The sequence below is a fragment of the Canis lupus genome, chromosome 20 (assembly GCF_048164855.1).
Source record: "Canis lupus baileyi chromosome 20, mCanLup2.hap1, whole genome shotgun sequence".
NCBI lineage: Eukaryota > Metazoa > Chordata > Mammalia > Carnivora > Canidae > Canis > Canis lupus.
This window is the reverse complement of record NC_132857.1, coordinates 19,014,387-19,036,395: the sequence shown is the minus strand read 5'-3', so window position 1 is coordinate 19,036,395 and position 22,009 is coordinate 19,014,387. Positions and strand designations below refer to the sequence as shown.

Here is a 22,009-nt window from a genome sequence, read left to right as displayed (position 1 = left end):
GCTTTCTGGTGTGACAGTAGTTGTTTTCCATTATGCTAGTATAGTTACCTCTCATTTCATTTTTTACCCATCCTTCAGTAAATATTTTTGAAGTATCTGCTACAAACGAATTAACAAAATGTATTGGGAAGTTTGCTAGACCTTTTTGCTCTTGCTTATCTCATGCAGTCAAGTGACAAATTAGACTTTCTTAATATATTTCATTTACCATGTATTTCAATTCAAAGAAAGTCTGCTTTAATATGGGCAGTTGAACTGTGCATATCCTAAATGCCAGCCTCATGGAGTCCTGGGGTATTGAAGCAATGACTTTCAATTAATGTTAGGAAGAAATAAATTAGGAAGAAAATCGTAAATGAAATGTTGAAGCATTCAAGAGAATTCTATTGAACATTAGCTACTAGATCACCATTGCATGAAATGTTCTAGAGAAAAGCAATATGATATTCACTCAAAAGTGAGGTCACATTCTAGCCATCCTGTTTTCTAGGTGGCACTCAAATTATTTTAGGTTATGTTTTGTATACCAACAGTGAACAATCAGAAGATGAAATTAAGAAAACAATTTCAGGGATGCCTGGGTGGCTCAGCGGTTGACCTTCAGCTCTCAGGGTGTGATCCTGGGTCCAGGGATCGAGTTCTGCATCAGGCTCTCTGCAAGGATCCTGCTTCTTCCTCTATGTCTGTCTCTGATTCTCTTTCTCTCTGTCTCTCATGAATAAATAAAATCTAAAAAAAAAAATTTTTTTTTTCAGGGCATCTGAGTGGTTCAGTTGGTTAAGTGTCCAACTCTTGATCTCAGTTCAGGTCTTGATCTTAAGGCTGTGGGTTCAAGCCCCACATTTGGCTCCATGAGCCTACTTAAGGAAGGAGGGAGGGAGGGAGGGAGGGAGGGAGGGAGAAAGAGAAGGGAGGGAAGGGAAAGAAAGGAGAAAGAAAAAAAGAAAAAGAAAAGAAAAGAAGTTTCATTTACAATAGCATCCAAAAGAATAAAATACCTAATAATAAACTTACCCAAGAAGGTAGAGGTGAAATACTCAGACACTAAAAACTACAAAACATTCCTGAAAGTCAATTAAAGATCTAAATAAATGGAGAGTTGTCCCATGTCCCATGTTCATGGATTAAAGACCCAATATTTTAAAGATGTAAGTATCACCCGAAACAACCTACAACTTTAATACAATCCATATTAAAATTATAACAATGTGTATTGTGGAAGGGGAAAGGTCAGACCTCAAATTCGTGTGGAGTATAAGGGGTCCTGAATAGTCAAGACAATACTGAAAAAAATTAACAAAGAGGACCTATACTTCCAAATATCAAAACTTACTACAGTGCTACAACATTCAAAACAGTGTGGTATTGGGGCACCTGAGTCACTCAGTTGGTTAAGCATCTTCCTTTGGCTTAGGTCATGATCTCAGAATCCTGGGATTGGAGCCCTGAGTTGGGCTAGCTGCTCAGTGGGGAGTCTGCTTGTCCCTCTCCTCTGCCCTTCCCCCTTCCCCCCTGCTTATGCTCATTCTCTCTCTCTCCCTCTCTCTGCCTCTCAAATAAATAAAATCTTTAAAACAAAAAACAGTATGGTACTGGCATAAGGATAGACTATATAAGACCAGTGGAATAGAATTGAGTGTCCAAAAATAAACCCATGAACATATGGCCAACTGAATTTTATCAAAGGTACTAAGATCATTCAATGGAAAAAAAATAGACTCTTAACCAGTAGTTCTGGAACCAGTGAATTTCCATATGCAAAAAACTGAAGGTGGATCTCTACTTCAACTATATACAAAAATTAACTCAAAAGAGATCAGTGGTCCAAATACAACAGCTAATATCATAAAACTCCTTTCCAAAAACATGGAAATATATCTAAAATGACTCTGGATTTGACAATGGATTCTTAGGTATGACACCAAAAGCACAAAGAAAGAACCGATTTAATAAGAACATCCTGGCTAAACAATAAACCCAGACCACAGTGAAAAAACTATTATAAAAACAAACAAAATAGGGAGTGCCTGGGTGGCTCAGTTGGCTAAACCATCTGGCTCTTGCTCTTAGCTCAGGTCATGATCTCAGTGTCGTGAGTTCAAGCCCTGCATTGGGCTTCACACTGGGTTTAGAGCCTACTTTAAAAAAAAAAAAAAAGTTAGATCCATGTAAGCAGATTATCTAACTATCCACTGATTTTTGCTGTTGTTGTTAACTTGCATATAGTAACTAACCTCCAGACTTCATCTGGAAGTTTTGTCAGACTTTGTAAAGTTAAGATCAAGAGTACTATGGATAGGATATAACAAAGTCTTTAAACAAAGTAACCTGTTTAGATGGTAATGAGAGTTAGGGATATTCTCTAGAATACTCCAGTGGTTTTTATCAAACAATATTAACAAATAATAAGTATTCTATAGTTCATTGTGCTGGTTGTTCTCCTTTCACTCCCCAGATCTGTTCTTGCCTTTATCAGGGTTGCATGTGTATATCTGTATAAAGAAAGGAGGTTGAAATGATGCCTGTGGATTATATATAGCATGGCTTCCATTCCACTGGGTTCAGCCAATGGGAAACATCAACAGGAGATTAGAAGGTAGGAGGAGAAAGAAGTTAAGATATGTGATAAGTCTTCCACTTCCTTCCTGCCATAGCACCATAATTCTAACATTGGCCATGTCACCTTATGACTGTATCTCTTCTGCTTTGAGCTGCCACTCCCTCCCAACAGGTTCATACTTATTTAGGTTTTGATAAAACTCTCCTCCTCATCCCCCACCTCAACCACCAGGCTCCTAAACAGTATAAGCTTCCTGTAGTTGCTAGACTTTGGGTTCTTCAGCATCCCTTATAGGTACTCTTAATTTCTCCTCCTCTTCTAGAAATATTTGCTAATTTGATATATCTTTTCAAAATCCCTGCCAGAACCGTGGCTGATTTACTGTTTTTCTAAATTAATTTTCCTTTTCTATTGTTTAATACAACTTTGGCTTGTCAAATCATAGTAGACATTCTGTGATTCATGTCACTATAATAGAAGCCATAATGTTTTGCAGAGGAAATATAGAACAGAGACTAAGTCTGGGATGGGATGTCAGATAAACAGAGGTAGACTAACAGAGCCTCTCCTAATTATTGTTACTGCCTTTTGTTTTCAAACTCAAAGTATCACCAAAAAATTTGAAATTTGTATGTATAATTCAGTATCACATTAGAAGATAAGAATTTTATCAGCACATGGGCTTAATTTTTGTACTTCCTATCTTCACTTTCCAGTCTCCAGAATACTCTTAAACTAGTAATTCTTGACATTCATTGGTTCAGGCTGAAGACACTCTTCTCAGAAAAATACATATACATGTAAAAATTTGTGTTTTCAACCTGTTTGCCAATCCTTTGACATTTGACCAAGAACCACAAGGTGTAAGAATGCCTATCTTAACTATTTTAAAAGTTTTCCTGTTGTGCTTGGTTTAAGGGAGAAAAATGTCCTGTGTCAAGTGCTACTTTTATCAGCAAGCTAGTAAAGGTCTTAGAAACTGCTTATAAATGGAGAGAACTAAGAACTATAGGAAGAAATGAGTAGAGATTTCACTACTTTAGACCCATACCATCTAGTCCAAGAAATCACGACGGACCTACATCTTGTACAGATTACCACAACATACAAGCTGGATTGGGACACCTGGGTGGCTCAGTGGTTGAGCATCTGCCTTCGGCTCAGGGCGTGATCCTAGAGTCCCGGGGTCGAGTCCCACATCAGGCTCCCTGCATGGATCTTGCTTCTCCCTCTGCCTATATCTCTGCCTCTCTCTGTGTGTCTCTTATGAATAAATAAATAAATAAATCTTAAAAAGAAAAGGCTGGAAAGCACAACTTTATTTATGGATAGGCTATAGTTAAAAGTCAATGATAGTGGTATATTTTCTCACTTTTAGTTATACTATTTATAATTTGGAGTAAATGCTGAGAAATTTTTAGTCACTTAATAATTTTATTTTACTGAGACTAATTTGTTTCTAGGATTCAAATGAGTAATGGAATGAAGATTAATATTGAAAATCCTGCTACTTTACATCATTGAATGCACTCTGCCCTCCTGCTCTCTCGGCTCAGTAGAGTAAACCTGGGGCTGTCAAATTGTGACATGGTACTTTTAAGATGCTGTAGGCAAAGATTGATAAATTTTGACCAGCAGATTAAAAACAAGCAAGAAAGTAAAATCTCTTTTTACTGAGTTTTGTTTGTTTTAATGGACAAGCTTGTATATATCTATCTAAGAATAGAAAATGTCTGAGAGAAAGATGGTTTCTATGAAAGGAAATTAGTGGAAAGAGGAAACAGGATTTTTCTTTTCACACTACACATTTCTATACTGTCTGTTCTTTTATTCTTTTACAATGAGCTTGTGTTATTCAATAAGGTAACAGAAATAAATGAGAACAGGAAGGACCCTCTTTTTGTTATGTTGACTATTCTTGCCTCATCCTTGGTTTACTGGTTCCCTAGCTTCCCTTACTGGAGTTATATTCTCCAGTTACTTTTTTTTTTTTTTTTAAGATTTATTCATTCATTCATTCATTCATTCATTGAGAGAGAGAGCCTGTGCCTGTGTGTACATGCAGATATGAGTTGGGGGAGAAGCAGAAGGAGAGGAACAAAGAAAATCTCAAGCAGATTCCCTGCTGAGCGAGGATGTGGGGGGTGGGGGGTAGCTCTATCCCAAGACCTTGAGATCAAGATCTGAGCTGAAAACAAAAGTCACACTTAACCAACTGAGCTATCCAGGTGCTCCTTCAGTTATTTATTTTTAACAGCCTATAGGGGCCACCTGAATTTTTTTTCTTTTCCCTTGCTCTAATTAACAGCTTCTCAGTTTATTTCATCATCACCTGCCTGCAACCTCCATCCTCAGAACATACATAAAACTTTTTCCTTATTCACTAATCCCACACAAGTACATTGCCTGTCTTTTTCTTATTTTAACTGTTCCAGTTATTACATTATTTTCATTCTATGCCCTTGGGAATGTTTTTTAGGTACCCTCAGAACATAATAGTAGGCAAAATAGATACCATAAGAACATATAAAAATTCCACTGAAAGGAGTTTATCATAATTAGGAAAGGCTTCCAACCTTAGATGAGAAGTAATAAAACTGGAAATTATTGATATTTTATGATATATCTACAAGTCCTTCAGTAAGGATTCAGAGCCACAGATAGTTTTAGTCTCAAACTAAAGAGGGAAGTGTATATAGATATGTATGTGGGGAGAGTATGTGGAGAGCATAAATCTGGCCCAGACTCTGGCCTAGATTAGGGGTTGTGGCTGAGAGGCTGTGGGACAACAGGTTGGCGACTGACATGGACTTTGCCTTTAAACATTTGACACAATTCCGCTATGAGCTGCTAAGGTGAGGTATCTAGGCCCAGCCCCTCAATGTAGGCTACTGTGAACTGGAGTTTGAACAAACCTAAGCAAGCAACCCCAGGCACTGAGGAGGGTGCTGGCCCTAGGAGAGCAGTAACTGGGCCAGGCTTCCACTGCATCTCGGAGGGGACAGAGCCCCTTGCCAAGTGCCCCTGTGCATGGAGCGCAGGTATTGGCGCACTAGCATCCAATAAAGAGTGATGTGGCATTTTTCCTTTAGAAAAAGAGAGAGAGAGATCTGCATTACCAGAATGGGAACTTTCACCTGGGGAGCCATTTGCATGGAAATACACTATGGTTTGAGCTTAGCCTCTGTATCTGACTTCACTTTTCAGTGTCTGACCCCTACAAGTTACTTAGGCTCTTTGAGCTTTAATTTTATCATGTTAAAAAAAAAAATCAGAATTTTCAAAATACCACCGCTTGGCCGATGATTAAATTAGCAATACATAGAAAATACTTAGTGCAGTGCCTGCTTAGCTATTAACAGATAATATCATAATCAGAAAAAAAGCAAGAGATTCTTTCTACCCCCCCAATAAAAAAAGGTTTTACTTAGTTTTAGCATTTGAAGCTATATCACCAGCATCAGTCTTTTTTTTTTTTTTTTTAGTCTCTTTACTTTTTTTTTTTTTTTAAGATTTTATTTATTTATTCATGAGAGACACAGAGAGAGGGGCAGAGACACAGGCAGAGAAAGAAGCAGGCGCCACACAGGGAGGACTCGATCCCTGGTCTCCAGGATCACACCCTGGGCTGAAGGCGGCGCTAAACCGCTGAGCCACCCGGGCTGCCCCGTGTTTTTACTTTGTATACCTACAAAGTTAGTAGTTGGGTTTTTTTAGTTGAATATAATAGTAGTGGTATTTATCAAATTTATTTCCAGTATTTGAAATTTTGGTACCATTTCTTATATGCAGGTTGATCCTTGCTTCCAAGGTAAAGCTATCTGACCTAACAATACTTAATGGGTACATATCCTTTAGGGAATAAAATCTTTTCTGAATTTCATTTTCCTTTTTGTGAATTTCATTCATACATGCTTATGTAAATACAGCTAAGCATGCCTCTATTGTCCCCTAGCAGAAAAAAAAAATGTTTAAATTTAGACTCCATGTGATTAAAATCAGATGTTTAGTTCCAAAACTACAAATGTATTTTTAATTTAGGAAAAAAGAGGGCACTCCCACAAAACTATTATTCAGTGCACTTCTGAGCAAAGCACAAGTCATGTCTGAGTTCAGGTGGATACAATTAGCTACTACTAAAAATGAGCCATTGGTGGTGGAGTCAGTGAATACTGAACAGGGGATTTGTAAGACTTGTGGGAATGACAAATAATGGAAAGAACATTTAGTGCTCTAATTCTAAGAAGAACTGATCAGGAGGCTGCTGTAGCTGGAGTTACTTTCTGGGGTGTCTCCCTGTCCTGAAGGCTAATGCTCCATTGTTGAGGCTCCGTAATCTCTAATGCATTTCATTGATGCTTCAGGGAACTCCTGTCAGCCAGCCTTCTAGGTAGGAAATGAAGCTTTCTTGCCAGCAAGTCCATATAATATCACTGCAGTTTTTATGTATAGGTTATTTTGGCATAGGTACATACTACCTAATAGGCATTAAACTAAATTTATTATTATTATTATTATTATTATTTTATTTATTTATGATAGGCACACAGTGAGAGAGACAGGCAGAGACACAGGCAGAGGAAGAAGCAGGCTCCGTGCACCGGGAGCCTGACGTGGGATTCGATCCTGGGTCTCCAGGATCACGCCCTGGGCCAAAGGCAGGCGCTAAACCGCTGCGCCACCCAGGGATCCCTAGGCATTAAACTAGAATAAGCCTATCTCATTTTCTTAAAAATAACCTTATTAGTAAACAAATCCTCTATGTCCCAGTTAACTCAGTTTAGTCTGATTTAGCTTAGGAGAACAAACGTGTATATCAGTCACTTAAGCAAATATTTATAGAAGCTATATAAAGTTTTTTGTTTCGGTTTAGTTTTTATATAATTTAATAGTATAAATTAGCTTATATGTAATAAATCCTTTAAATAGTTGAAATCATGAATAACCCCATTGGATTTGCTTTTACTAATTGTCCTATCCCAGGTTGCATATTTATAAGCAAGTATGTTTGGGTATTTTGATGCTAGATATCACATGTAATTTATTATTATTATTATTATTATTATTATTATTATTATTATTATTTTAAGATTTTACTTATTTATTCATGGGAGACAAAGAGAGAGGCAGAGACACAGGGAAAAGCAGGCTCCCTCTGGGGAGCCCGATGCGGAACTCGATCCCAGGACCCTGGGATCACAATTTGAGCCGAAGGCAGATGCTCAATCTCTGAGCCACCCAGGCACCCATATCTATTTTTAACTCCAACAAAGGTCATTGGGATTTAAAACAGCAGATTAAGCAGTGGAGGAAAAGCATACGACATTTGTAACACATATTTATTTCAGTGTCCTCAAATACTTTGCCATTAATGGAAAATTTGGTAAGCAAAGAAAACAAATTATGACAGCTTTCATAATTATAATATGAGAGAGAGAATTTAAAAATATGGCATTAAACATTAGTCTTACTGAAATTTTTTGTTTTGGCCAGATGATAACTGCTTTTTCTGAGATAGTTTTAAAAATCTTAAAATTGTAATATGTGGATTCAGAAATATAGGTCAAACACTATATTTTATTTTATTTGAAAGAAATTAAAATTGAAAAATAGTGCTCATTCTTCTGTTTATTTTCTATATTGATATAGAAAATATATTGATATATATGTAATAATTTCACACATTAAACCCAGTCTCAAGCTGAACTAGTTAAGACAAAGCTGACAAATGAGATTTGCCACTTTTCCATGGAATACTTTCGTGTTTTAATTAGGCCCTAAAATTATCTTCTAATGCTAATTGTAATGATGTAGGTAATATAGATCAATTTTATTTTATTTCTTTAAGATTTTATTTATTTATTCATGAGAGACACAGAGAGAGAGAGGCAGAGACACAGGCAGAGTGAGAAGCAGGCTCCCTGCAGGGAGCCCAATGTAGGACTCCATCTCAGAACTCCAGGATCATGCCCTGAGCCAAAGGCAGGCGCTAAACCACTGAGTCACCCAGGCTTCCCTCAGTTTTATTTTTTAAACGTTAGAAATTATTTGATAAATTGTGACTGTTTTAATGATTTCTAGACTTTATTTGTAGAATAAAGTCTGATCAGAATGTGTGAGCTAAAGAAGATGCCAGATATAGTGGTCCAGTCCCTCTCCTTGATGAGGAAACTAAAATTCCAGCAGTGAATAGCTTCACCACAGTCACCCAGATGATGAGAACAGACCTATGGGTGTGAACTCCAGTCTCATTCTTTTTTTAAATTTATTTAATTCTCATAACAACTTTATTAAAGGGGTTTTATGGTGATCACTATTTTACAGATGAGGAAACTAAGAATTGAAAGACGAAAGTAATCTTACCAATTAATTGGCAGTTTTGATCAAGTATAATTATACTTCTAAGCCTTTATTTTTTTAATTGAGATACAACTGACATTGTAATTTCAGGTATACAACATAGCAATTCAATATTTATATATATTGCAAAATGATCACCCAGCCTATTTCTAAAGCCTTTGTTTTCCTTACTCTATTACAGTACCTCCCACTTTTAACTTCCCACCTGTTGGTTCTTCCCACAGTGCTTCTTCCACATTCCAGATAATTTACTGTTTTTCCTACCTTCCCTTAACACATGCTTACTCTCTGCCTCCAGGGATGTGTATTGCCTGAATGAATCTCTAAGTAGCATGTTCAAAAGTGTAACAAGAAAAAAAAAAAGTGTAACAAGATGAAATGAGTGTTCTAATGTCAGAGGAGTTCTTTGTGGGTTGGGTCAGTGGGCTACTAATGTGGAGGCTTTTCTGCCCTGTTAATCTATCCCAGTTCCAGTCTCACTTCTCATATTCTCTTGCTCTTTAGTTCACTCTTGAACTGCACTGAGTCTCTTAAAAACTTTTGTTTTTACTATATGATCTCCTAGTAAGGGCGAGTATAAAGGGGAAAGACTTTTTTAAAATATATGTAGAGATTATTTTTAAGTAAATTACAGACATTTAGGACCTTGAATTTTATGTTCCAGGATAGCAAGAGAGTATATGCAGCACAATGTCATGAGATTTGACCTATGGGATGTTTTTCCTGGACACTCCTAGAAGGCATTTCACAATTTTTTTTCCAGTATCAGATATCACCATATTACATTTATTAAAATGTATGTAGATAAAAGTAATTGTGAGGCATAAATTAGCATAACCTTCCTGAAGGGTAGTTAACAAGTAACAAAAAACTTTAAGTTATTCATCTTTTGAATTATACTTGTAGGAATTTATCCTGGGATACAATAAGCAATCCAAGATGTTAATTTAAAATGTTCACTGCAGGACTTGTTATAGGATTGAATCTATAAAAAAGTACTAATGGTACTACTTATAGAGTTGCTTTGAGAATTAAATATTGCATATGTACTGTATGTATACAGCAGAGTAATAAGTAACTTAAGGTGGTGATATGTATATGTATTAATATTTTTAAAAGTCCATGCATTGTATTTCCTTGGAAATAAAAGTAGATTACAAAACAGTAATAAATACAAATGTTATATAAAACAATGTACATTACAATAGTTTGGAAAGTTGTTCCCCCAAATATTACTAAAGCCATCATTTTGGTGATTTTAGTTTCTAATTAATGTTAATCAGTACTGTGTCAAAATTGTTTCCAATAATATGAATCACTTTTATATTCAGAGAAAGTAATGAAGTTATTTTTGTTTTAAAAATAAACTGCATATCTATTTACAGTATCACTTTTAATTTGTTTTAAACTTCCTTGTGTGTAAAAGGAAAGTAATAATAAACTTTAAGCATAAATGTTACTTCTAATCCTCCTCCCATCTTCCTCCCCATTTAGGAGTCCTAGCCATTCCTGGCTTCATAATAGCTGGAGTGAATTCCTTCCCCAAAGGGTATGGGGTCATATTTCTCATCAGCAACTTCCTTAGCAAAAGTAATGCTGCCAGAAAAGTGGAAGGGGATAGAGGGAAACCAAGATATTAACAGAACCCAAGGGAGAAGTCAGCATGGTGATCCAGGCCAGTATTGGCAAAGTCCAGAATTATGTGGCAGTTTTACTCATTGTTTAGAACTCAGTCATGTTTTAAACATTCTCTTGGTGAATTTCAGGAAAGGAAGACCATCTCTTTCCATTCTTTGGACTCAGCAATTTTATATATATATATATATATATATATATATATATATATATATATATATATATATATACACCAAAATATATGTGTGTGTGTGTGTGTGTGTGTATGTATGGAGGAAATTCCCTCATTTAAAAAAAACTTTTTAAAGAAGAAACTTTAGACAGCTAGCTGAAGTAAATGGTACTCTAAGCTTATGTGTGGAGCATGTAGTGAGTGACAGTGTGTCATACCCCTCCTACCCACACCAGAACCTTAACCTTGAGACATGAGTGCATTTCCCTGACTATTTTTAGAAATAATCATGTTATTTTAAGAGTACTGTATCATCAACTCCGAGGGGTTTAAAAACAAGTTGGACAAGGTATGCATTGCAGCATGTGACTCAAGTGTTCATAGTTTCTCTCTCTCTGTCTTTCCTTCTCTATTTAGTTAATAAGGCAATAACAAACCCATATCAGAATTATTCACTGAGAAGGAAATGGCATAGCTATTCACAGCTGTAGCTACATAGGTCCTCAACAGCTCTCTGGGATTTAGAATCAAATCTGAGTTGATATTACCAGACTCCCTCTGCTCAAGATAATAAAATTTGAAGTCCTTTGTGTCAGGACAACTACATATGTGCAAGTACTTGAGGAAGTCTATTTAAAGTATTTCCGTTTCAAAAAAAAAACAGGAATTTAAAGGAGCAGGGTTGCCGGACCAGGATGGTGTACTGGGGATTTTAGTTTAAGTTTTCCTTTACAATTTCTTCCCCTGAGGAATTTTAGTTCTCTTTAGCAACCCCAGTTGTCAAGTACAATAGTGAATCTTGCAGAAAATATGAAAACTGGAGAAATGAAGAAATACATTTGCACCAAAATATATTTGTACTGAATTGTGTGCAGGTGTAATAAAAGTAGGCAACTGATACAAGAAAATTCCACTTTTTATTGAACTGAACTGAATCTCATCTCATTAGATAGTTTGATATGTTGAAAGGCTTTTTGCTATAATTATTTTATTTTGGCAAGTTAACAGATTTTGCCCTTAAGAACAAGATTTTCAAATATAAGAGGTCTTACCTTGAATTGAAATTATTCATTAACTGGGGGGATCCCTCGGTGGCTCAGTGGTTTAGCGCCTGCCTTCCACCCAGGGCATGATCCTGGAGTCCCAGGATCGAGTCCCACATCAGGCTCCCTGCATGGAGCCTGCTTCTTCCTCTGCCTGTGTCTCTGCCTCTCTCTTTCTCTCTCTCTCTCTGTGTGTCTCTCATGAATGAATAAATAAAATCTTTAAAAAAAGAAATTATTCATTTACCTGTCATCTCCATTCTTCCATAAGCTCCTCCAAGCAGAGAGGTATGGGGTATTTATCTTTGATAAATCCAGTACTAGACTCCTAAATACTTATTTAGTTGGGTAATTAATTTGCCTTTTAATCCAGTTGATTTTGCCTAGCAGTAGTTTCACACACATGGGCCTACTACCTTCTAATTTCTGCTGCTTCTGACTTCAGAAGCTTGGGAATGGGAGTATTTTTGCTACAGCAATTTACAAAGTTTTAGCATTAAAAGATGAAATCACCCTAAATTGAGTGGGAGTTGGAGGGAACTGTAATATTGGGTGCTGTTTTTGTATTTTAATATCTATATGCTAGACATTAGTAAATGGTTAGCCCTGGCTATCACTATATCCAAACATCAAAATCCATGACAAAATGAATTAGCCACGATTTCCCCATCTTGGCACTTAGTGTGCCAAGTCAACACAAAATATAGAACAATTAATTTACATTATTTCTTTCCATATTTTAATTCCTATGGATAGTTTCTGTGTAATTTACATATAAAAATAAATATAGAGAAACACTTGTGATGTCTATTCAGTTTAAATATATTTTATTTCTTATATGTGGTATATGTATGTATTTATTTACAAGTATATATATAAATACATGCATACATATTTCTAAAGGTAGTACCTAACAAGAAGACCTTGGCCTTAATGCTTAAAATGAATACAAAATCTAATAAATACGCATTTGTTCATATCTCTGAACTAATCAACAAGAATGAGTTGAAAATCTTGACTCTGTACTATAAAGTCTTTGACAAGAATTTGGGACCCAGGGATGCCTGGATGGCTCAGCGGTTGAGCGTCTGCCTTCAGCTCAGGGCATGGTCCTGGAGTCCTGGGATCGAGTCCCACATTAGGCTCCCTACATGGAGCCTGCTTCTCCCTCTGCCTATGTCTCTGCCTCTGTGTGTGTGTGTCTCTCATGAATAAATAAATAAAATCTTAAAAAAAACAAACAGGATGTATTTAAAAAAAAAAGATATTGGGACCCAGTGTCATAGAAGCAGTGCAATTTCTATTCTATATTTCTCTTAACAAGTAAAAGTCTACAGGGTTTACAGCTTCCTTTGCTTTCTCTAACAGTGAATGACTCTAATAGAAATCTAAACCAGATATAAAACTGAATTTAGTATATAACCAAACAACAAATTAGAATTCTACTTGAAACACATTTCTGTTGTTATGGATTCTAGTTTCTAGTGATCTGTAGCAGAGATTCTTTTATTGTTATTAGTGAGTTGAATAATACTGTTAATACTTAATCTTTTTTTTAAAGAATTTACTCATTTTTTAATTTAACAAAATTGATCATATTGGATCTTCAAGTGGGCCTAATAACTGTATTTCAAATGTGATGTTGTATAGAAATTGAGATTCAATGGAAACTGATGATTTGGCAACATGAGAAGATTGATTAAACAGAAGTCTTTGAATGAGAAGAGTGCTCTGTTGTATGAAGGAAATTGATGAAAATATGCTTTCATAGGGTCAATGCTTTCATAAGGATAATTTATCTAGTGCCCTAACAATTTAGTATGTATCTGGGGATAGTTTCTTCAATGGAGGTCTCTACAAACCCTAGAGCTTCCTGTTTAATTTGGTAACCACTGGCCATATGCGGCTATTGAGCATTTAAAAATGTGATTTATCCAAATCAAGATGTGCTTTAATTGTAAAATATACTCTAGATTTCAAAGGCTTTATACCAAAAAAAGAACATAAAACATTTAATAATTTTTACATTGATATTTAAATAACACCTTCTTTGTTGGATTAAATAAAACATTATTAAAAGTAAATTTACCTTTTTTAAAAACAAAATATAGGTATTAGAAAATTTAAAAATTATATATGTGGCTCACACTGTGTTTCTGTTGGACAGTTTTGATCTAGAGTTTTACGTTTTTTAATTGTCAGAGTTTAAATGGATGATGATCTGTCCACAGGTATAGTCAAGTTGGAGATAGCAAATGTTTTTAGAGCTGTGAGGTTCTAGGTAAGAGGTGAGCACCAGCCTTTACCTACCTTTGTTCTGGCCTCAGTTGTGTCTTGCTTTTTATAAGAAAAGCAGTTTTTCCTGAGCTAATAGGATAACAGATTTTTTTCTTCACTTCTATAGATCTGGTAAAATAAGTTAGGATATTATGTCAGGAATGGCTCTTTACAACATAACACTTTCTTGTATGTCTGTTATTTTAAATTTCAAATTCTCCTTTAAAGCTCTGGGATGGGTTTAGCACATGTTTCTCCTTATTCTAAAAGGTGTCATTTTCAGGCACCAAAAATTCTTAAGCATTAATATTCTGGTGTGTAGGTGCTGTGTATTTATTTTATAATGTTACTGTAATAACAACCATGCATGGTTTTAATCTTTGACATAGTATTATTTTTATAGTTTTTTTTTAAGAGACTTTCCTCATAATCACAACTGAACATATTGCTGTAACTAAGTTTGGGGGCTCATACTGAACAAAGAAAGGCCCCAAAATTTTAGAGATGTTTAAACTACTTCTTATAGTCTTTCTTAGGTGTTATTAAGCTCATAGATTACTTATAGTGGCTTTTTATATGCATATAAGTGGGCATTTATAAGAAAGGGTAATTTTCAACAAGTCTTTTTAGTTAATTTCTTTCACCACAGGGCCATGGAATGAGTAAAGGAAGGGTGTCTGGAGGGTAGGACAATATCAGATAGGTCTGTGAACTGAAGAATTTTGAGCCAAGAGAACACTCTGCTTCAGATAAAGGACAAGTGGGCCCATGTTTTTGTTACTGTTTATGTTTAATCCTCCAGATTATTTTTTCCAAAGTTTTTGAAACCTCTAGTCAAGCTTGAACTGATATCCAAAAGTGATGGTGATTTGCTTCCTAGATTTGTGAAAGGATAACTTAGAGGCACTACTCTTTCAGCAGAGATTTGGCAGGAGTTTCCTAACTTCCATTAGCATTGGGGAATGGTTAAAGACCCTAAAGCATTTTGTGAAGCTGTAGTTCTTGGTCTTGGGTATCTGAGCCAACATTCTTTAATAAACTAAATCTTATGAAAGGGCAGCCCATGTATTCCCCTGGAACAGATGTCCAGCAGTATAATGGCAATTCCTATTGTGTACAATGATCATCCTGTTTCTTCTGATCTTTTATTTTTTGGTTCCTTTCAATTTCTTAGAATTATTTAAATTAGATATTTATCTGTTATTTCAGAACCTCCTCCTCAAAAAAATGTATACATTTCATTGAGGCTCATTGAAGGTAATTAAACTGTGATTTCCCAGTTTCTTTTTTCCTAATTTCAGTTTCTTTTAGAGTAACATTCCATTTATTCCAAGTTATTTTCCAACTTCATAGATGATTATCTCACATGATATGTTCCCTCTCTTCAAACTTCTAGTACCATCTTCTGTAACCTCAGTCACCCCTGATGTCTTTTTAATAAGAGGACTGAATAATTAGAAGGAAAATCAGTCAACAGAAATAGACCATAACTAATAAGAATGATAGAATTAGCAGATTTTAAAATAGCTATTCTAAATGTATTTAAGGATATAAAAAAAAGCATGATAGGAGATAAATGGGAGCTATGAAATCAAATGGAAGTTCTAGAGCTGGAATATACAGTATCTGACTTTTTAGGAGATAAATGGGAGCTATGAAATCAAATGGAAGTTCTAGAGCTGTAATATACAGTACCTGAAGTAAAAAGTCATTGGACTTATCAACAGATTAAATACTACATAGCAATAAAACTATTAAAACTGAAGCACAGAAAGAAAAAAGTGTTAGGGGGTGGAGATAGTGGAAGAAAAAACAGAGCCTCAGTAATCTATGGGACCATATTATTGTAGTTGGGTTACTTAAACAGGAAAAGACTATAATAGAAAATTATTTGATAAAATAAAGTCACAAAAATCTCCAAATATTAAAAATATTTATCTTAATAAAGCCCATGCAGAATATACAGAAAGAAAATTACACAAGGCACACCATGATCAAATTGTGTAAAACTAATGATAGAAAAGTCTTAAAAGCAGCTAGAGAAAAAAGATACTACATACAAACTAACAAGGTAACTGTGCTGATTACTTATAGAAACCATGTAAAAGCAGACACAGTATGATGGCAAAGTACTAAATAATGAATGCATGAGGCCAGATTATTCTGAATAATGATAACTTCCATTTATTTAGAACATATTATATACCTGAAATTGTGCTGATATTTTTAATACACTTTATTTCACTTAATCCTTAGAACAACCCTTAGAGGTAGCAAAATAACCACATCTTAGAAATGAAGAAAATGAAGCTCAGATAAAGCAAAGAACTTTGCTAATAAATGTTACACACTTAGCCAATGGAAAATTAATGCTTTGATTGACATAAAGCCACTTCTCCTTCTGCTATTAACCATATCAAGTAGAACATTTATATAATTTTGTTTATATATCATCAATTATATCATTATATAGGACAGGGATCATGCCCTGAATGGAAGGCAGACACTCAACTGCTGAGCCACTCAGGCATCCCTATATAACTTTGATTTTGTTGGTGAACTGATTGAAGGCTATTTGATATGATTTGTGTTTCGTAAACTACCCTCAGTCAGTCAAAAAGTACTTATTGAGCATTTAAGATTGTCCTGGCTGGATATTGGAATGAAATAATAAATAATACAAATGCAGTTCCCCTCTCATGGAGCTTATAGTCTGGCAAATAGGAGAAATGTAATTCTAGCTACCTCTCAGGGGTTTTCTAGGATTAAGTGAAATAATGTATATTATAAGAATCAATACAATTTCTTGTATATATAGAATTTTTATTAAATCATTTTATATTTGATTTATATAAGAAAGTAATTCCAGGTATTCAAAGTGCTACAAATAAATACCAAGTGCTATGGAAGCATGTGGGAGGGAGAATTTAACTTAGTCTGGGAAATTAGAGAAGGCTTCCCTGAGTTACTGATTTTTTAAGCCAAATTTAAAGAATGAATAGGCCAGTAGCCAGAAAACAGAAAGTGGAGCAATCATTCTATTTAGAGGACCCAGCATTTGAAGACATAGAGGTTGGAGAGAGCATAGTTTGTCCTTTATACTAAAGACAGTGGAAAACAATGCAAGGTATTAGAATGTGGGTAGAGAGTGACTTGGCAATTACCACATCTGCATTCAAAAGCCATTTCATCATCCCAGCATTGTCTGAACAATCGCTGAGGGATGTGACAAGAGCAGACACAAGGATAACCACAAGAAAGTGGTTCAAACAGTGGGAGTGGAACAAAGTAGACAGTTATTTATTTGGAATCCATAGAATCTGGCAGTTTTGAAAGTGGGAAATGAGAAAGAAGGTGCATAGTTCCTAGGTTTCTGAGTTGGTGTAAAGGCCATTTTCTGAGAATGGGAATCTTAGAAATATCAAAGCTTTAGAGAAGAAAATTATGAATTAGGTTGGGTATGTTTATATGGATATCCCTATTTAACATCCAAGTGGAGATGTCAAATAGAAAATTCGACATATGAGTATGGAGTTTAAAGGACAAGTGTGGACCGGATATGTAGATTTGGGGAATCTTTTTTTTTTGTTTTTTTTTTTTTTTGTAGATGGTAATGGAAGTCAAAGGAATGGTTGGGAAAATGAAGAGAAAGAAAAGGTTAGGTGTAAGGTCTGCAGAACTTCAATCTTTAAGTTTAGGTAAAGTAGAGGGAGAGGAGTCTGCCAGCAAATGTGGCTAAATAAGAAAATCCAGAGAAAGAAGAGGTGTAATGCAGGGTATCAGAAGCCAAGAGAGAAGTGTTCTAAAAACAGAGGACTAATTTGGCTTTTTAAATCCTGCTGAAAGTTCAGGCGAGATATGTGCAGAAAAAGTCATTTCTTAAAATTTAACAATCTGGAGGTCATTGGCAATTGTAACGAGTCATTCTGGTGGAGTGATAGGGACAGTTTGGAGTCAACTGAGATAAGAATGACAGGTGAGAAAGTAGACACTGAGTTGTTTTTTTTTTTTTAATATATATATATATATTTATTTATTTATGAGAGACACAGAGACACAGGCCAAGGGAGAAGTAGGCTCCATGAAAGGATCCCAATGTGGGATTCGATCCTGAGACTCTGGGACCATGCCCTGAACCAAAGGCAGACACTCAACCCCTGAGCCACCCAGGCATCCCAGAAACTGAGTTCAAACCATTCTAACTATGCATGAGGAAAAAAGAGGCTGGGCAGCAGCTGAGACAGCATGACTTGTTAAACAAGGCTATTGAGTAGCAAAAGGTTTCTGGTACATTTAAAAGAGGATGGAAAAGAGCAAATAGAGTAGAGCTTGAAGATACCCCAAAGGGAGATAATTGCAGTGCCATGTTCCACCATGGCAACATGAGGTAGGATTTGGAGGGAATGCTTTCTACATAAGGAGAATGAATACCTGGTCAGATAGAAAGTTAGGTTTAGGTAAGTAAGATACATAAAAACATACTATTGAGTCTAAATGTCAATTCTTACCATCACACTGAAATCATGAAAACCAGGCAAACATTTTGCTATTTCTGAAGAAAATCTTCCTTGTTACAACAAAAAACAAAACAAAAGCAAAAGAAGGTACTAAACTGACATCAAGGAGCAGTATCAAGTAATGAAAAATAAAATTCATTTTTTTAAATCATTTAAACAGAATTGCCTATTTGAGAACTTCTGTATTCTTTCTCTGTCTCTCTCTCTCTTTCTCTCTTTTGTAAGCTCTGTGCCCATGTGGGGCTTGAACTCACCTGAGATGAAGAGTCATATACTGTACCAGCTGAGCCAGCCAGGAGCCCCTTCCCACAGTCTTACTAACTTTAATGCCTGAGGCAGTGTTAATTCCATTGGCCCACATAAAAGATTTTTAAAAATACTTTGTTAGAGAATGTGGTGGACTTGTAGTTGCAACTTCTAAACTCTTCTTTAAAGATTTGTAAAATTTGGCTAGAGTTCCATTTTTTTTCTTTTTCTTTCATAAAAAGAAATCACTGCTCCCCACACCCTCAGAGTAAATTTGAGATGATACAGCCACAGCTGTCAGAGCTCTACTAAACTTGATTGCCCACCTGTTTTGGTTATAATATTTTCCTTCCCTTTCCTCTCTTCTCTCTCCTATTATAACACACCTTAGGAAAAAAAAAAAAAAGAACAGTTGAGAGTAAAAACAAATCATCTCTCTTTTTCATATTGATATTTAAGGTGGAATAAAACTGGTTATAAAAGTATCTATCAACACAGTGTTAACTTGCCAAGCTAAGTATTTGGGTTGGAAATCATGCTTTCCCAACTGCTTAAAAACAGGAAGTATCTCTGGTAAATGACAGATAGCTCTCTGTTGCTATAAAGGCTGCTTTCATTTCTTTGTACATATTTGAACAATAAAACGAGTTCTGCAGTTTCATACATACTACACACATATATCCATATATATATTGCTGAAATCCATCTGCATATGTATGTATGCACACACATCAATATATGTTAAAACATCTTCAAAGGCTTTAAACAGAATCTCTTCTTATAAGCTAGTCCAGACACATCTTACTCAACAATTCAAGCAAAGCCCTTGGATCTGTCAGAAACAGCCTATAGGTTTGCACTAGGTGATTAATTGCCAGGAGAATCTAGTTCTATATTCCATTACATATAATTGTTATCTTTTCTAAAGTTGTCCTTTTATTAAGATTCCATCTCAAACAGGGTTAAATACATGCACATAACTTAAATTCCTGATTTTTAGCACTTATTATAATCAAAAAAAAAAAAAAAAAGAGGAAAACTTCAATCCACTAACAAAGGCATATTTGTCTGGGTTCATAGGCACTTTTTTCCCCAGACTTTTTCTAAAACTTTAATAGTATTTACATTTGCCCAGAAATTTGTCTTAGGATAGCAGTATGGAATAATGGAATATAGTTTAGTTACCAAGGTCTAAGGGTGTGGAATCAGACCTTAGCTCAGATTCCCGCTTTACTGCTTAATGTCTCCTTGACCTTTAGCAATTATTTAACCTCTTCAAACCTTATTTCCTTTCTTATAAACTTGATATAAGAATATCTCCTTCTGGGTGTTACCGTGAGGGTTGCATGAGTTACCATAGTAAAGCACTTATCACAGTTCTAAATATATAGTAGGCACTCAATACCTTTATCATTTATATTATTAGATTGCTTCTTCTAAGGTCTACTACTTAATCGTGTATTATGACTCTTGCCATTAATTTAACCTCTCTGGACGTCAGTCTTCTCAGCAAATGCAAGAGAGTAAAAATAGAAGGAATCTTTGTGATACAAATATCCTGTGATTCTCTAATTATTTTCATATCAAATGAAGAAAAAATGTTTGCTTTTAAAAAATTATCATTACCCTCAGGGCACCTGGGTGATGCGGTGGGTTAAGCATCTGACTCTTGATTGTGGCTCAGGTCATGATCTCAGGGTGGTGAGATTGAGCCCTATGTCAGGCTCCATGCTTAGCTGGGGGTCTGCTTGAGATATTCTCCCTCTCTCCCTCTCACTCATGCTCTTTCTCTCTAAAATGGATGGATAAGTCGAAAGAAAAGAAAGAAAAGAAAAGAAAAGAAAGAAGGAAGGAAGGAAGGAAGGAAGGAAGGAAGGAAGGAAGGAAGGAGAAAGAAAGAGAAAGAAAGAAAGAAAGAAAGAAAGAAAGAAAGAAAGAAAGAAAGAAAGAAAGAAAGAGAAAGAAAGAAGAAAAGAAAAGAAAAGAAAAGAAAAGAAAAGAAAAGAAAAGAAAAGAAAAGAAGAAAGAAATATTATCCTCACCCTCATTACTGACAAAGCAAGTACCCTGGCTTCTGTTTATAATGTAATCTTTGCTTTACTTTTGACTGTGAATTTTCAGTCAAGTGTATCTTGGTGTAGTGGTTGAGTACAGACTCTAGAGCTAGACTGCCAGTGTTTCACTCCTGGCTCTACTACTTACTAGGTGTGTGACTTTGGGCAAGTTACTTAAACTCTGCCTATCTCAGTTTTGTTATCTGCAATATTGGGCTAATAATAATACCTAATTCACATTTGGAGGATTAAATGAGTTATGTTATATAAAGGACTTAGAACAGTGTCAGACATATAGTACATTTCACATGCAGGTATTGTTTGTCATTGTCATTGTCATCATCATCATCCTGGAACAGCCTCTCCATTGCTTCTTAACCATAGCATGGGGTTATTATAATAGGTGGATAAGGATTTGATTTTCTGAAATACAGAGATAGACCCATAAGCTTTGAATATGCTGCTTATTACTTAGGAGTAGGATCTCTAAAAAGGCATGCACACACCATAGGGTGAGGAAAGAAAATATTAGAAACTTGTATTGATTATTTTATGTAGCATTCTTTTTGTTTTTTTTTTAATTTATTTTTTAGAGAAAGAGCAAGTGAGCGCACAAGTTGGGGGGATACAGGGGAGGGGCAGAGGGAGAGGGAGAGACTCTTAAGCAGACTACACACTGAGCATGAGCCTGAGGTGGGATTCATTCTCACAACCCTGAGATCACGACCTGAGCCAAAAGCAAGAGGCAGACGCTTAACCAACTGAGCCACCCAGGTGCCCCCATAAGCATTCTTTTTTAATAACATATGTGTGTGTGCTATAATATACACAATATATTAGTACAGGTACATATATGTATATATATATTTGAGCACTTCCCCCAATAGTTCTATATACTTTCTGAATAAAAGTGCTCAAATTAATATTGGTAATATGAATGAGTGATGACAAAAGTTTGGAGACAGCAGTCCTAGGTGACAATGTCTTCCAAAAATGGTGTTAACTTAATGTAACTTTCAGGCTCAATTGTCTACTGTACTAGATGGAGATGAACATTTACTAAAGAAGCAAATTAGACTTCATAACTCCGGAGTGTTTGAAAAGACCATAGCCAGTGAGTTCTTTGCTAAAGATGTGGTAAACAT

The 22,009-nt window shown here is 35.5% G+C and overlaps 1 protein-coding gene across 8 annotated transcripts in view; it reads left to right on the top strand.

Moving 5' to 3' along the window:
- AFG2A (AFG2 AAA ATPase homolog A) overlaps window positions 1–22,009 on the top strand; it is a 350,459-nt gene that overhangs the window by 217,264 nt on the left and 111,186 nt on the right. The window contains exon 15 of one of the 8 annotated variants that reach the window (XR_012012858.1): window positions 2,477–2,596. The exons of the other annotated variants lie outside the window; for them this stretch is intronic. The gene's annotated coding sequence lies outside the window, so the exon portion shown is untranslated. The remainder of the gene's footprint in view (window positions 1–2,476; window positions 2,597–22,009) is intronic. 8 annotated transcript variants of the gene reach the window in all.